Source organism: Triturus cristatus, chromosome 4_2, assembly GCF_964204655.1.
Source record: "Triturus cristatus chromosome 4_2, aTriCri1.1, whole genome shotgun sequence".
NCBI classification, from domain to species: domain Eukaryota; kingdom Metazoa; phylum Chordata; class Amphibia; order Caudata; family Salamandridae; genus Triturus; species Triturus cristatus.
This window is the reverse complement of record NC_140586.1, coordinates 466,881,017-466,895,106: the sequence shown is the minus strand read 5'-3', so window position 1 is coordinate 466,895,106 and position 14,090 is coordinate 466,881,017.

Sequence of the window (14,090 nt, the reverse complement as noted above, 5' to 3'; positions counted from 1 at the left end):
GTACTTTTTTACTAAGGGGAGTATCGCAGTACCTCCTGATTTGGTTGGCCAGGTACAACATCTCAGTAAAATTTTGCAGCGGCCATTACAAGACTAGGGATCTTGCCCAAATTTTAGGAAACTACTCATAGTTATGCATAATGCAAATCCATTATTTATCAATATGAGGACCCATGTGTGTTCGAAAATAGTGCAGAACAGCTAAATCCCAACTACAGCTGCCTCACGTTCTGTTGATCTTAAGCGTTCACTCTACATTTTTACCCTGAATGGCAGGATCACAGTACAGTCTTAATGCAAATTCCACAGATATGTGAATTGCTGCAATTTTGGGAATTTTGCATAACAAGCATAATATGAAATACTACAATTATGTTGATTACACTGGCATATTTTAAATTTCACTCAGGCTTAGGGCCCCATTACGAGGACTTTGTCCGCCCACTACCGTAACGGAAAATGTGAACGACTACCAGAGATGCGGTGGTCCCGCGAGGCCAATTAGAATGCTACCGCCACCCTGGAGGTCGCATCCAGCATCTTTAACATTGCGGCGGGCAGTGCTGTAAGCAGCACCCGCCACAATGTTAAAGTGGCATGTTGTGCATTGGAAGGAAGGTACCATAGGTATCCCCCAAGTGCAGCTCCCCCCCCGGGGGCCCGGAACGGGCCCCCAAAGTGATTTACTATATGCCTTTCCATGGTGGAGTCTCTGCCATGGAAAGGCATACCCACCGCAAGCAACATAATATGGATGGCGGATTGCTGACCGGCGGGAAAGCGGCGGACGGACTTTCTGTCCGCTGCGGTGCCCCTCGCCGGGGGTAAATATAGCTGTGATGCGGGCGTATCGCCACCGCTGGCTGGGCAGTGGCAATCCACCTGCCATCGTAATAGGCCCCTTAGTCTTTATGTGTATATAAATTAGAGTGAAAAACATGAAGATGCATTATATTGGGGCATTGAGATTTTAAACATTTCTGTTCAACATATCCATGTTGATTGGATGTGAATTAGGATGTCAGGACCAGGCAACATGGGAGCCAGGTATGCTTAGGCTTAAATTGATTGGCAGAAAGTGAGGAAGACTGAGCGTCACAATGGTGGGGGAGCTCCTCCATTACTCTCCTGTCACTGCACAGTCTCCTTCCCAAAGAGGTGGATTGCAATATGTTCAGACTTAATTGTGGATTGCTTCATTTGATGATAGTGGAAACATATGAAGGCAGCTGAGGAGCGATATCATTTGTAGATTTAACTAGTTAGTTTGGAGGTTAAAGGGTTGGATTTGGTTGGTTATTTAAGCAGTACATTTGTTAGCACATAAATTCTTATTACTTGCACGTTAATATTATTGTAGATAGCTCTACTGATAATCAGTTTCTTCTTTTTCATTTCTCTTTTCAGGAACACTAAATACTAAGAGGCCCTGGAAAGGGAAGGCAGCATTTTCTCCTATTGCCATCACACCAGTAGCCATTCCCTCGTGTGCTGATGTGGGATGTTTAGGTTTTTATTTACTCCTAGATTTCAATTAACAGATTAACCTATAGTAATGCAGCATGGACTTTTGTCAAGTTATATTTTACTTTTTTGTATTGTTCCTTACTTTTCCCTGACTTCCATTATATCTACTTTAGTGTCCATACACCCACACATCTTCTTGTGTTTCCTCTTTATATTCCCTTCTGTTTCTGCAACCTACTTCCTCCTGTTTTCTTAGTTTTTTTTATTCTTTCCCCCCTTTTCTCTTACTGTTGCATTCTCAAATTCATCCTCTTCTATTTCTCTTCCACACTCCCTTTTAATTTCTTTAATCATATCTTTTCTGATCCTTTACAAGTTCTCCCATATTATAAATGTTTTTATAGTGTTCAATATTTGTGTATTTCGTTTTTAAATGTTTGGCTTCTAAAGTCATTATTAGGTGAGCAAATAAAGTCAAACTTGTTAGGAAATTGTTTTACTTGCGTTAAAAGCTGCTGTTGGTAGTGACATAACTAAATAGAAGCCTTTTTTTTTTAGCACCTGCGGAGGGAGAAATTGAGGAGGTAGAGGAGGATAGCAATAGAGATTTGTTTAGAGATGAGGAGAATGAAGCTGCATTCTTTGCGTTTTGTTAAGGTACTCCTTTTCTTTCTGACTTCTTCCTAAGCCCGGTTCCAAATACTTTTTATGTTACCCACCTTCCTACGTTTTTGTCTCTGCCACTCTGCCATTTAAATTGAGGGCAGAAAGAGAGATGTCATTATTTTGGCCTTGTCCTTGGCCAGTTCTCGCAGCCCACCCATTTGATACCTACCACTGCTCATCACATTCCATTCCTGACTCTTGCCCCTAATTCTTCTTCAACTTGTTCTTACATTTAGTCTTCATATGCCATCTCTTAACTCGGTCTCCCATCTACCTTCCATTATGCATCCAACCTGTGTTTAGTTTATTCTCTTCCCATATAGTTTGAATATGTTCTTAGTGCATCTTTGCCATGTCTTGCTAGCATTTCACAATGTTATTGAAGGCACATGTCTGTCTATCAAACATCTGAGGTTGTCCTTTATTTGGGGCAGCTATCTCATCCAAAGTAACCCCCGTTGCTTGAATACCCTAAGAAGGATCCTCCTAGAGAGCAGCATTATACCATGCTCTGTCCCCACATTTATGGCTATCTGACATAGCCAAGGGGTTGTCCAGCAAGGAGAGAGGGATGCCATCTCTGCAATGTGGGGGAGAATGGTGAATGTCCGATACCTGTTCCTCATCAGGGTGTTCTCTCCATCAGAATTTTGAGAGCAGTGCTGCACCTCAGTAGGAGAAGTATGTGGAAGGCTGTAAAGAAGTACTTGTGAGTTGAGGGCTTGGTGGAGGTGAGAGTTCCATATGCGGAGCAAGAATCTATGGATGCCCAGTTAATGGTTGAGTGCTGGCAATCCTCAGAATTGATTTCAGGAGGAACACTGCTGACTGGTCATGAAGTTGCCTTCTTGAAGATATTCTGTGTGGTGGCAACATTGTCCTCCTCCTCACCCAGGTCCTCCTTCTCGACCAGCTCCTGCTCCTTCTTATCCTCTTTTTATCGAGCAGTGTTGGCAACTGACACTTGAAATGTCCTCATTACTGGAAATGCAGACAATTGATAGATACAGATAAAAGCAGAAAAACTAAAAACACCAATAAAATACTTTTACCAATTGATGAACTTACAAATTAAGAAACATGTGTTTTTTCATTCTTGACCTGAACCTGCTCCTTCGTTTTATCTGTTTGCAAGGAGTGCTGGGCACTGACAATGTAAACTCATCATGAGTCATGACCACAAATCCTAAAACAATAGAGATGCATAAAGGGAAAGCAAAAAACACCAAATAAAAAGACCTTAATCATTTGAAATTCAGATAGATGAGCTATTGGAAAGGTTTAAAGATGAGATGTAGGAACTAAGATCAAAGGTTTCAAAACTTACCTGACCGACTCATATTAGAGGGCCTAATAGCTGCTCTTAGTATGTGCTCTAATGTCAGTAGCTGTCAGCAAAGTGATTTCCTTGGAGCAGCAGGAAGATCTTTGGGGTCCACTTCAAGTCGCCACCAACTCTGATTGCCTTTTTGGCACAGAGGACTATAGTGTCCAAGTGAGGGAAAGGGTGTTGCAGAAGGAACAGCTGAGTAGGAGATCTCAAAGATAAGTATTATATGTTCAAAATCTTCAGCACTTAAATTACCTTTTTCTCTATTACTATTTGAGCTGAACATTTCTGGGGGAAGGGGGATTATCCTGAAGTGAGGAGAATTCACAGTCTCTCTGGAGTAGCTGCAGTAATAGTAAAACAAATCTTATTAATTTCTATTCTTAATCAAAACACTGTTTTTTAATCAAGTAATCTCAGGCTTTAAGTCGTTTAAAAAAAGAACATACTGCTATGAAGAATTTTGGGTAATCTTGCCTCTCTCCATAGATCAAAGAGGGTTCCGTCACCTTGGTTCTAGAGAGACAATATGCAGGCACAATCTATTTCTACTCCAAGGGAATCATATATTTGTGTTGGAAATAAAGGAATTTCCTATTTTCCTTTTTTTTCTTCAGTTTACCTTTGAATTCACAGTTTGTTTATTCCTGAAACTCCTGGAAGAATTTGCTTTCAACAGTTCATCAAGATTTTGTTAAATTGTTTACTTTACAATTGTCTTTCCAAAGTATTTAAATGGTCAACTAGCCCTTATCGTATGAGACAGACTAGTCTCCTAAACGTACTGGCATCTGCTCCACTTTGCAGAATCGCGATGGATGCTCCAAAGGATCAACAGAAGAGGCCATCAGTGAAGGACTCCTTAGGTGACTTTGCTTTATAAGAAATCCATAGACAAGAAACCAAGGAGCATAGTATCAGAAGACAGTCTCTGCTCCAGACATTCTGAATAGTAAGCATGTGTGCTGGGGTGGAGCTGGCTTTTATATTGAAGTCCTGCCTGATGAATCATTATGGTAGAGAGAGCACCAGGGAATCTGGGATGTGCACCCCACCCGATGAGTCAGCAGTCTGGAGGGAGCACCAGAGATCCTATGGATTGTGATTCCCCCTAAAAATGCAAATTCCCATATTCGAGATGGATTTAAAAAAAAGTATTATTTTTTTTGCGTATATATAGATATTTATTTTTCCAGAAATGTTGCTTTAACATTTATGTAGCTGTCCACCACAGCAAGTTGCTTCATCGCATCTCTGGCCGACCCATTCCCCGCCGGACGGGAGTTCTGAGCAGACCTTCATTCTCTTGCCGTGGGAACAGAAGAAGCTTCTGGAAACAGTTAGGTCACATATTCTTCTTACCATGCACTCAGCAGCCATCACAAAACCCTGTTGCCTAACAGATGCAGAAGAAAGGCCAGAATGCACTAAAAGGTCTGATGTAAAAAGGAGTGTTGAGGTAATTACGGTGGCCATTTTGAACCTGAAAGTCTTAGCTGTTGCCTGAAATGCAAGCACGTCTCTGAAAAACTCCAGCAGAAACAATGCACCCAAGGGACACTAAATAATTTAATTACATCAGGTTTATGAAAAATATAATCATATGGATCCTAGCACTTGCAAAGGTCTCTTACGAAGCACCAAAGAAGCTACAAGTTTTGGTCTTGATGTAATAACACAGTGCCCTGCATAAAAAGACCCTGCCCCCAAATGCTCTTCTCAAGCAACGCCCCTATGCCACAGTCACCAACACCACCACTAGAAACAAGGAAAACTCCAATCTGACTGCAGGGGAAATTAACCTGTTTTTTTAAAATAAAATATTTAAAGTATAGATCTTTGCAAAACAGTCTTGTATGTGAGCTCAGGAGATCCATGTCACAGTGAAAGTCTTTCAAAAGGGCCGCCACTAGGTATTTGTTTTGCAGACACTTGTCATTTAGACCTCTCTTCTGTGTCTATGTTTTGACTTATGTAGGCAGGGGTTGGAGGTTCTCCGGTGCATGACCTTTACCCTCAGGATCTTCCGCCGCAACGCTGTACAGCCATTTCTGCCGGTGGACCAGGCTTGGGGTCGCACGACTTGAAACTTGAGGGGGCCGGTTCTTACTGCTGGAGCAGAGTTTTCTTTTAGAAAATTCATGGGCTTTTGAAGCTCTGGCATGTCTATGCGTTTTATTAATTTATTAATAATTAACAATTAATTATTTGTCTTGTGCAAGTGTGATTTTATTAATCAATCCGTTTGTTCTAACATAAGAGAAAGTTATACGAGGGTTAGCTTATTTGTGCTGTTTCTGTTTAATAATAACGTGTAAGTTTTCATGTTTAAACGTTGCTGTGTGCTATTTATTTTAAGCACAAAACGCTGTCTGAATTAATGCTTTTTATGTCGCAAAGCTAGATAAATACATACACATAAGGGTATTAGTGGGGTTAACACTGTTTAATTATTATGCTGTAGTAACGTTTATTTTGTCTCTTTAATTAAGATGGTCTATTGTGGCCTATGAAGGCCTTAACCGAGCTGACAGTATTTCGAAGCCTGGCTGTGGCATATTCTGTGATGTGGCAAGGGTGACCCCTGCTGGAAAAAGGTCGAAGACAACTGACCATGGTCCTTGTTGTAAATTTCCATGAGGACATCAGCAGTTTGGAGGATCTCCAAAGAAATGGAACGTCCTTGGCAAACAAAGGAGCTTCAGAAACGGACAAAGAACTGTGGCTCGGCTGCCAAGGGAAGTTGAACAAGTTGGATACTTTAATAGTTTCTTGGTTCCTGTTCCGTAGTTCACGTCTTGTGACTTTTCCTGAGCGAAGATTTTCAGATGTAGCAATGTTACATCCCTTCCTTCTCGCTCTGCTCAGTGATACAGTTTATTCTGCCAACTTTATGTGTGTTTCCATTGTAATTTTCACTATAAGAATTGTTAGCTTAGGGAGGGCTTTGCCACTTGCCATTTTACCTTTGCTGCGTGAACTTGCGTTGCTGAGGATCGATGCTGAGGGACTTCGTCTTGAGAGACTTTACCGAGAGACTTGTCCTGACCCGTTCTGACACTTAGTTAGAATAGGTAACTATGAGAAATGATTTATTCTGATTTTACTTTGACTAATTTTAGATAAAGCAATATAACTTTTAAACATGGTGTTGAATTTCCTTTCTTGTCAATTATTGTGTACATTTTGATCATTATTGTATAGATTGTATAGAGTATGTTTAAGGACAACCACTATAATCAGGTCCTATCGTCCTAGATATAGATGCAGGGTGGTTTGGAGTTTTCTTCCCACAGGTCTATTGCTGGTAGAGTATTTGAGTGTATGTTAGTGAAATGGGCCCTAGCGTATGATGAATGTATGTGTGTGTAACTGTGAGATTACTCTATCCGTGGTAGTGGGTTTATTTTAGGTACCCTGATCTCTATCAGTACTGTACATCCTTCTTGCTGCCTTTTGCAAGACTGCAAGATCCCTTTATGGCCGGGGAGGCGGCATCAGGTTCCTCCCCGCCGCGAATCGACGAGGAAATCTTACGTGCCACATATCGGCACGTGCCGATGATGAGTCACACCATGGTCGCGTCTGGTCCCCAGATCGGCGTCTGATCTGGCTCCTTTTTTCCTTCTCGCCTGCCCACAGCCGCACCCTGTAAAAAAGTATTTCTAACACAGTTTAACAATTCTAAACATTTTGTGCATTACAACATCCTAAATAGACTACTTAATTATGCATTGTGACACCGTAACCACCATCAACAATTTCTCCTTAGAATGTGCACTCCTCCACAAGGCATAGTGTCATGAAGTCCACCACATTGGCTGAGAACTTGATACATGTGTGAGTGTGCTGCACTGCCAGGTGGACCCTAAGGGTTGTTGTATGACAGATGCTGATAAGAGAGAAAGACATGCATAGGCGAATAAGTAATTATACCTAATACAAGAAGATGCTATTTGGAGGTTTCAATACTCATTTTGAGACCCACAAAGACTGCTTTCCTGCAACTCAAGATACGGACTAACAAATATCCTATAGTGTTACCTTACATCGGCAAGTCTAATGGCAATTTTATAAGACAATATATAATACTGAAAACAATTGCATTACATTTTGAGCATAGTACCAATAGGGTTGTGTGACAAAAGACATAGCCATCCTGTCAATAATAAAGATGTTAGATCTAAAGGCAAAAGAACAGACATTTAATTTATCAGTCTACCATCTGTTTGATTTGTGGTTCCAGTCTGGGGTTTGGGGTACTGGTAGGAGCAGATGTTGATGCTGTGGTAGGTGGTGGATGGGACAACAACACAAGGCCTTTACTAAAGGTTAAAATAAAAATATGAAAATATAACAGTTTAACAGTATAAAAGCTATACATTAGACATCGTTCAAAAGACATTGTCAAATATGGTACTAGAGTAACAAAACAAGTGAAAGAGGTCATATATAGTGTGTTAGTCTGTTAGTCAGATTGTCAACATAGGGACATCCTTGTGTCTGTGAGTAGGTGGCTTGGGCTGCAAGACCTACCTGTGTGTTGCCCGGTTGCAATTGCGATGAGTTGTACCCCAGCAGAAGCAATTAATCTATTTAAAAGTGTGTCTGTATTGAAAGAGTATAAAAAACTGAATAATACAACATGTAGAACTTTCTCAGCCTGTTTTAGAGGGTGCATTAGAGGGGTATATATGTGATACATGCCTAACAACGCAGGTATGAATGAGAGAAGAATATGGACGTGATGGTAGCTTATTTTAGTGAGTGAGAGAGAGAGAGAGAGAGAGAGAGAGAGAGAGAGAGAGAGAGAGAGAGAGTGAGAGAGAGAGAAAGATAGAGAGTCCCAGGTTGTGTTGAACCTTGAAGGCATGGGTGAGCATCTTAAACTGAAAGCGTCTCTGAATGGGGAGTTAGCGTAGTTCTTGGTTGTGAGGTGTGCTGTGCATGCAGAGAGGAAGGTTGATAACTACTCTGTCGGCAGGGTTTTGATGGTTTGCAGCTTGTGGATCAGATAGGTGGAGGTCCCATAGTAGAGTGTGTTGCCCTAGTTCAGGTTGCTTGTGATAAGAGCCTCAGTGATGGTCTTTCTGGAATCTTGGGAGAGCCATTTGAAGTTTTATTTTTAAACATGCTAAGGATAGGAAAGCAGGTGGAGGCGACAAAGATGATGTGACGTCTCATGTGAGGTTGGTGTCCAAGATGATGCCCAGGATTCTAGCGTGGTTTGAGGGTGATATAGTGGGGCAAACTTCTATGGGCCACCAGTTGGAGTCTCGGAGTGAGCATTTGTTACCAAATATTAGCATGTCCATCTTGTTGGTGTTTAGTTTGAGGCAGTTAGCTCTCATCCAGTTGGCCATTTCTGAAATGCATAGTTTGAAGTTACTTTTGGAGGTGTTGGTGTTCTCTGAGAGGGAGAGGATAAGTTGGGTGTCATCTGCGCATGGGATGATGTTGAGTCTGTGGGTGCGAATGATGCGTTCTTATGAAGTCAGTAATAAGTTGAAGAGCGTGGGGCTGAGGGAGGAGCCCTGCAGGACTCCGCAAACGAGGTCCCTGGGTCCTGAGTCAAATGGTGAGACTGTGCAGACTGCATGCTAGTGACTGTTCACACTTGTCCCCAACTTTCCGCTGTAGGAGTTTTAGAATGGGTAAAACACATAATATATCTTGATCATACCACAGATTTTAAAATTACAAAATCATTAACTGTGGGGGTGGATTTTGACAGCTAAACTGCCACCAGAGGTAAATCTGTAATTAATGCTGATAATTTCACCACTCTCAACAAAATAATGACCATCCAGCAGCAGAGCGAAGTAGGAATTAAAGAAATGTAGATCCAGTGAGACACCTTCGGTTCCAATGGTATTCCAGGCTCACTATTTAAATCAAGCATAGACCACTGGGCCTAAATGACTTCTACCAGTATATACTACCTTGTCTAATGAGGCAGGTGTCTGACTCTTGGTTTAGCTCGATCCTGTACCCACTGTATTAGAAGAGAGATAGATCAGACTCTTCCAATTACTGATTAATCACACTTTTGGACTCTGAGGCTAAGGTCTATGCGAGGATCAATCTAGGAGGATAGGAACAATGGACAGCAAAAGCAGATATTCACATATGCCAAACCCGATTCAGACACAATAGCCGCACAATACATTGTATAGTAGCCCTCACAATCATCACTCAATACATCCATATGGTGCTCTTCTGTTTGCACGATTCATCAACAGCATTGCCATATTTGACAAGGCAGACTATGACATTTTTTGGAGGAAAAACTTTCTATTTTGGTCACAGTGCAACCTTGCTGAAAGCCATCATCACTGTATAGTCTCATTTGGGGGTTAGGTTTAAAACAGATAGTGGTTCTCAGAGTCAAAAAGTATGGAGCTCTCAAACATGGGTGTGTTCTTGCCTCATTATTATTCAGTCTACACACAACCTATATTGATACCGCCCTTACAAGAGCTAGGTCATTCTTTCCCAGAATCAGCCTGGGAAAAATATAAATTTTACAATACAAAGGCAGTAATTTGATTCTAGACCATATTAAAAAATGCCTTCAGACAGCCTTAAATGATTTACACACAAAAAATAAAAAAATGGCTCGAGGCAAATGAGTCCAAAACCATGCTTATGGTTTTCAGAAGCTATAAAAAAACAAACCAAAAATGTCTAAAATCTTAGATCCTCCACTTCGAGCTACACTTCATCACCATCAATTATCTAGAAATATGGCTAAGGAGCTAATTACTAGTCTGGCTGCCCACTGACCGTCAGACTAATGGAGAATGGCAGAAGCGGTCGTCTGACCTCCATATTATGACGAGGGCAGTCGGCCGCCCTGGGACCACCGCAACCTCCAGGGATCTGAGATCCCTTGCAGTGGTGCAGCGGTCTTAAGGCCGCGATATGTTTGGGAGGCAGCTGTGGCCCGCCAAGCATAAAATGAGTTTCCTCACTGCCACACTTTTCATGGCAGTGCATCGCCATGATAAGTGTGGTGGTTGGGAAACTAGAGGGCATCCTACAGGGCCCCCTGATGCCTCATGGCGTGTGCCACCATGTGTGCATGCACACCAATACCTGCACAGCATGGACTGCAGCAGTCAATGTCATGCAGGTACTGCCTTTGACGTCCCTATTTCATAGGCACTGCCCTGGGAGTGCCAAAGAACCGACGTCAGACAGGAGGGAACTCCTGATCTAGCGGGCGGTTCCTACACAGGTATGGCGGTGCGGGAGCAGGGAGGTCCCACACTGCTAAATTCATAATAAGGCTCTAAGTTGTTGCGGTAGACTCCACCTTTTCCCCACCTATCCAAAATCAAGAACAGAACTGGCCCAATCTTCACATTATGAAGAATATTCATACTCAGAGTCCCTATGCTGATGCAATTTTAAAGGTCATCAAAGCGAAATTCCTGTCGTCATTATCATATGCACATCGCACATTTCCATTGACAATAGCACCTGTTTTAAATCAGCTACAATGCACTGCTTGTGGGAAAATCTTACACCTACAGACATGTGTGAAATTTGGGCTACTCAGTCAAGATTTAGCCAGTGAAGCCTCCTTCTTCAAGTTCTGACACCGTATCAAACACGCAAAACCCGGCTCTCTGAAAGTCTTTTTACAACCCATTATTCAGGAAGGCAGTGAGTCCCATCTGGGGCAAACATTTAGATCTTGCGATCGGAGATCTTGAAGATAATCTGGAAAAACCATCCATCAAAAACCTACTTTAAAGGCAGCCATAAAAACCCAGCTTCTCCTCTCCTCCCACACCGCTGACCTTGCAAAAGTATTCATATTCAATTCAAACGTGCCACTTTAACCAATGACTTGTATTCTACTCTTTCCGAACAACACTATATAAAAGAGCCACACAACAAGGCATGCAAACACCATATCATCAGAATGGGATTTATGTTATTTCCCATCACAAATTTCAGATTCACATGGCACAAATATTCCGGAGAGCTGAAGCACGGTAGACTCTGCAACTATAAATATGAATCATTATTGAATCTTTTATGCTGCTGCCCAGAGGAGAAGGCTAAAAGGCTATAGCTCCGAAATCCAATATTTTTACATAATGGAATTCTGAGGTGCAGCAAAGCAATGGAACTCATTTCTGAAATGCAACGTTTTGCTAAATGTTTAAGAATTTGTTTTGTTTTTTAAACTGTCCTTAATATCATCCTAAAGGACGCAGTACTTTATTAAAGGCACCAATAGCACTTACATAATTAGCCAATTCCCAAACGTTTATTTTAATATTATTGCTTTGTTCCTATCAATATTAATTGCAAATGAATTTTAAATCAAAATATTATTCTAAGGTTATGCATAAATTCATCTTTAATTAACTCCCGGACATGCCATGCAAAGTGTTGTCATCAATGATACCATTTCAGATGTCATCAGAGGTGTTTTCAATAAAGTTATAGAACATGTCAGGAGTGATGTAGTATGTAAGTAGTGCATGGCAATGGCGCATTTTAATTCATGTGAACTATAACTGCTCCATTTCAGTTTTTTGTATAGTTTAGAATTGTACTTTTAAGTGACATGTTCACCTAATTATAACATCACTTTAACCTTTGCTTTTTCAGTGACTGTCTAAGGATTTTTAAATGTAACATTAGGTATTACCATACCAACCATAACATCACATTATCCTTGGTTTTTTAGTTAATTTCTGAGTTTCTTTTAACGTACAGTAACAATGGAAAGTGGTGTCATTTTAAATAAATGTTACCTAAAGGTTGAGAATACCAGGGGGCCGAATCCGATCCTGTAAAAAGGCCCTACGAATCGTCGTACGGAGCGTTTTCTCCGTACGACTCGCACCCGGTAACCTGTCCCTACAACCTAGGAAGGGCCAGGGTGGGGGTGAGGGGCACGAAACATACCCCATACTCAAACCCAAACCTGTAATATGGAGGCCATACATTACCACCAGGGTCTGGTCACTTTGGGGGTGTGTCCAGCAACCCCTGCGTACCGCAACAACGGAAGTGGACGTGTACGGTGCGTACCACACGTACCCCTACAGCACCATTACAACAGTGGCACAGTCCGTACCCACGCATGAATGTGTGGGTACGGTGCACACCACACGTACCCCTACAGCACCATGACAACTCAGGTACGAACCGTACCCACGCATGAATGCATGGGTAAGGTGCGTATCACACGTACCCCTACAGCACCATGACAACTCAGGTACGGACCGTACCCTGGGTACGGTGCGTACCACACGTACCCCTACGGCACCATTACAACTCAGGTACGGTCCGTACCCACGCATTCATGCGTGGGTACGGTGCGTACCACACGTACCCCTACGGCACCATGACAACTCAGGTACGGACCGTACCCACGCATGAATGCGTGGGTACGGTGCGTACCACACGTACTCCTACGGCACCATGACAACTCAGGTACGGACCGTACCCACGCATGAATGCGTGGGTACGGTGCGTACCACACGTTTCCCGTTACGGCAGCAGTATATTTGGGATAGGATGCGTACACACACCAGGAATGTGGGCATAGAGGACTGGCCCAGCATGTTACCATCATATTGGTGTGTGTGTAGGTCCAGGCCAGCAGTGTACAGCCCCAAGGGGGTGCGTGGGTGCATATGACTCCCAGCAGCATCCAGACATATGAAGGGTGGGTGCATATCATTACCAGCAGTGGACAGACATATGAGGGGTGGGTGCAGAGGACTCCCAGCAGTGGACAGACATATGAGGGGTGGGTGCAGAGGACTCCCAGCTGTGGACAGACATATGAGGGGTGGGTGCATATCACTACCAGCAGTGTCCAGACATATGTGGGGTGGGTGCAGAGGACTCCCAGCAGCGTCCAGACATATGAGGGGTGGGTGCATATCACTACCAGCAGTGTCCAGACATATGAGGGGTGGGTGCATATCACTACCAGCAGTGGACAGACATATGAGGGGTGGGTGCAGAGGACTCCCAGCAGTGGACAGACATATGAGGGGTGGGCGCATATCACTACCAGCAGTGTCCAGACATAGGAGGGATGGGTGCATATCACTACCAGCAGTGGACAGACATATGAGGGGTGGGTGCATATCACTACCAGCAGTGGACAGACATATGAGGGGTGGGTGCAGAGGACTCCCAGCAGCGTCCAGACATATGAGGGGTGGGTGCATATCACTACCAGCAGTGGACAGACATATGAGGGGTGGGTGTAGAGGACTCCCAGCAGTGGACAGACATATGCAGGGTGGGTGCATATCACTACCAGCAGCGTCCAGACATATGAGGGGTGGGTGCATATCACTACCAGCAGTGGACAGACATATGAGGGGTGGGTGCATATCACTACCAGCAGTGGACAGACATATGAGGGGTGGGTGCAGAGGACTCCCAGCAGTGGACAGACATATGAGGGGTGGGCGCATATCACTACCAGCAGTGTCCAGACATATGAGGGGTGGGTGCATATCACTACCAGCAGTGGACAGACATATGAGGGGTGGGCGCATATCACTACCAGCAGTGTCCAGACATATGAGGGGTGGGTGCATATCACTACCAGCAGTGGACAGACATATGAGGGGTGGGT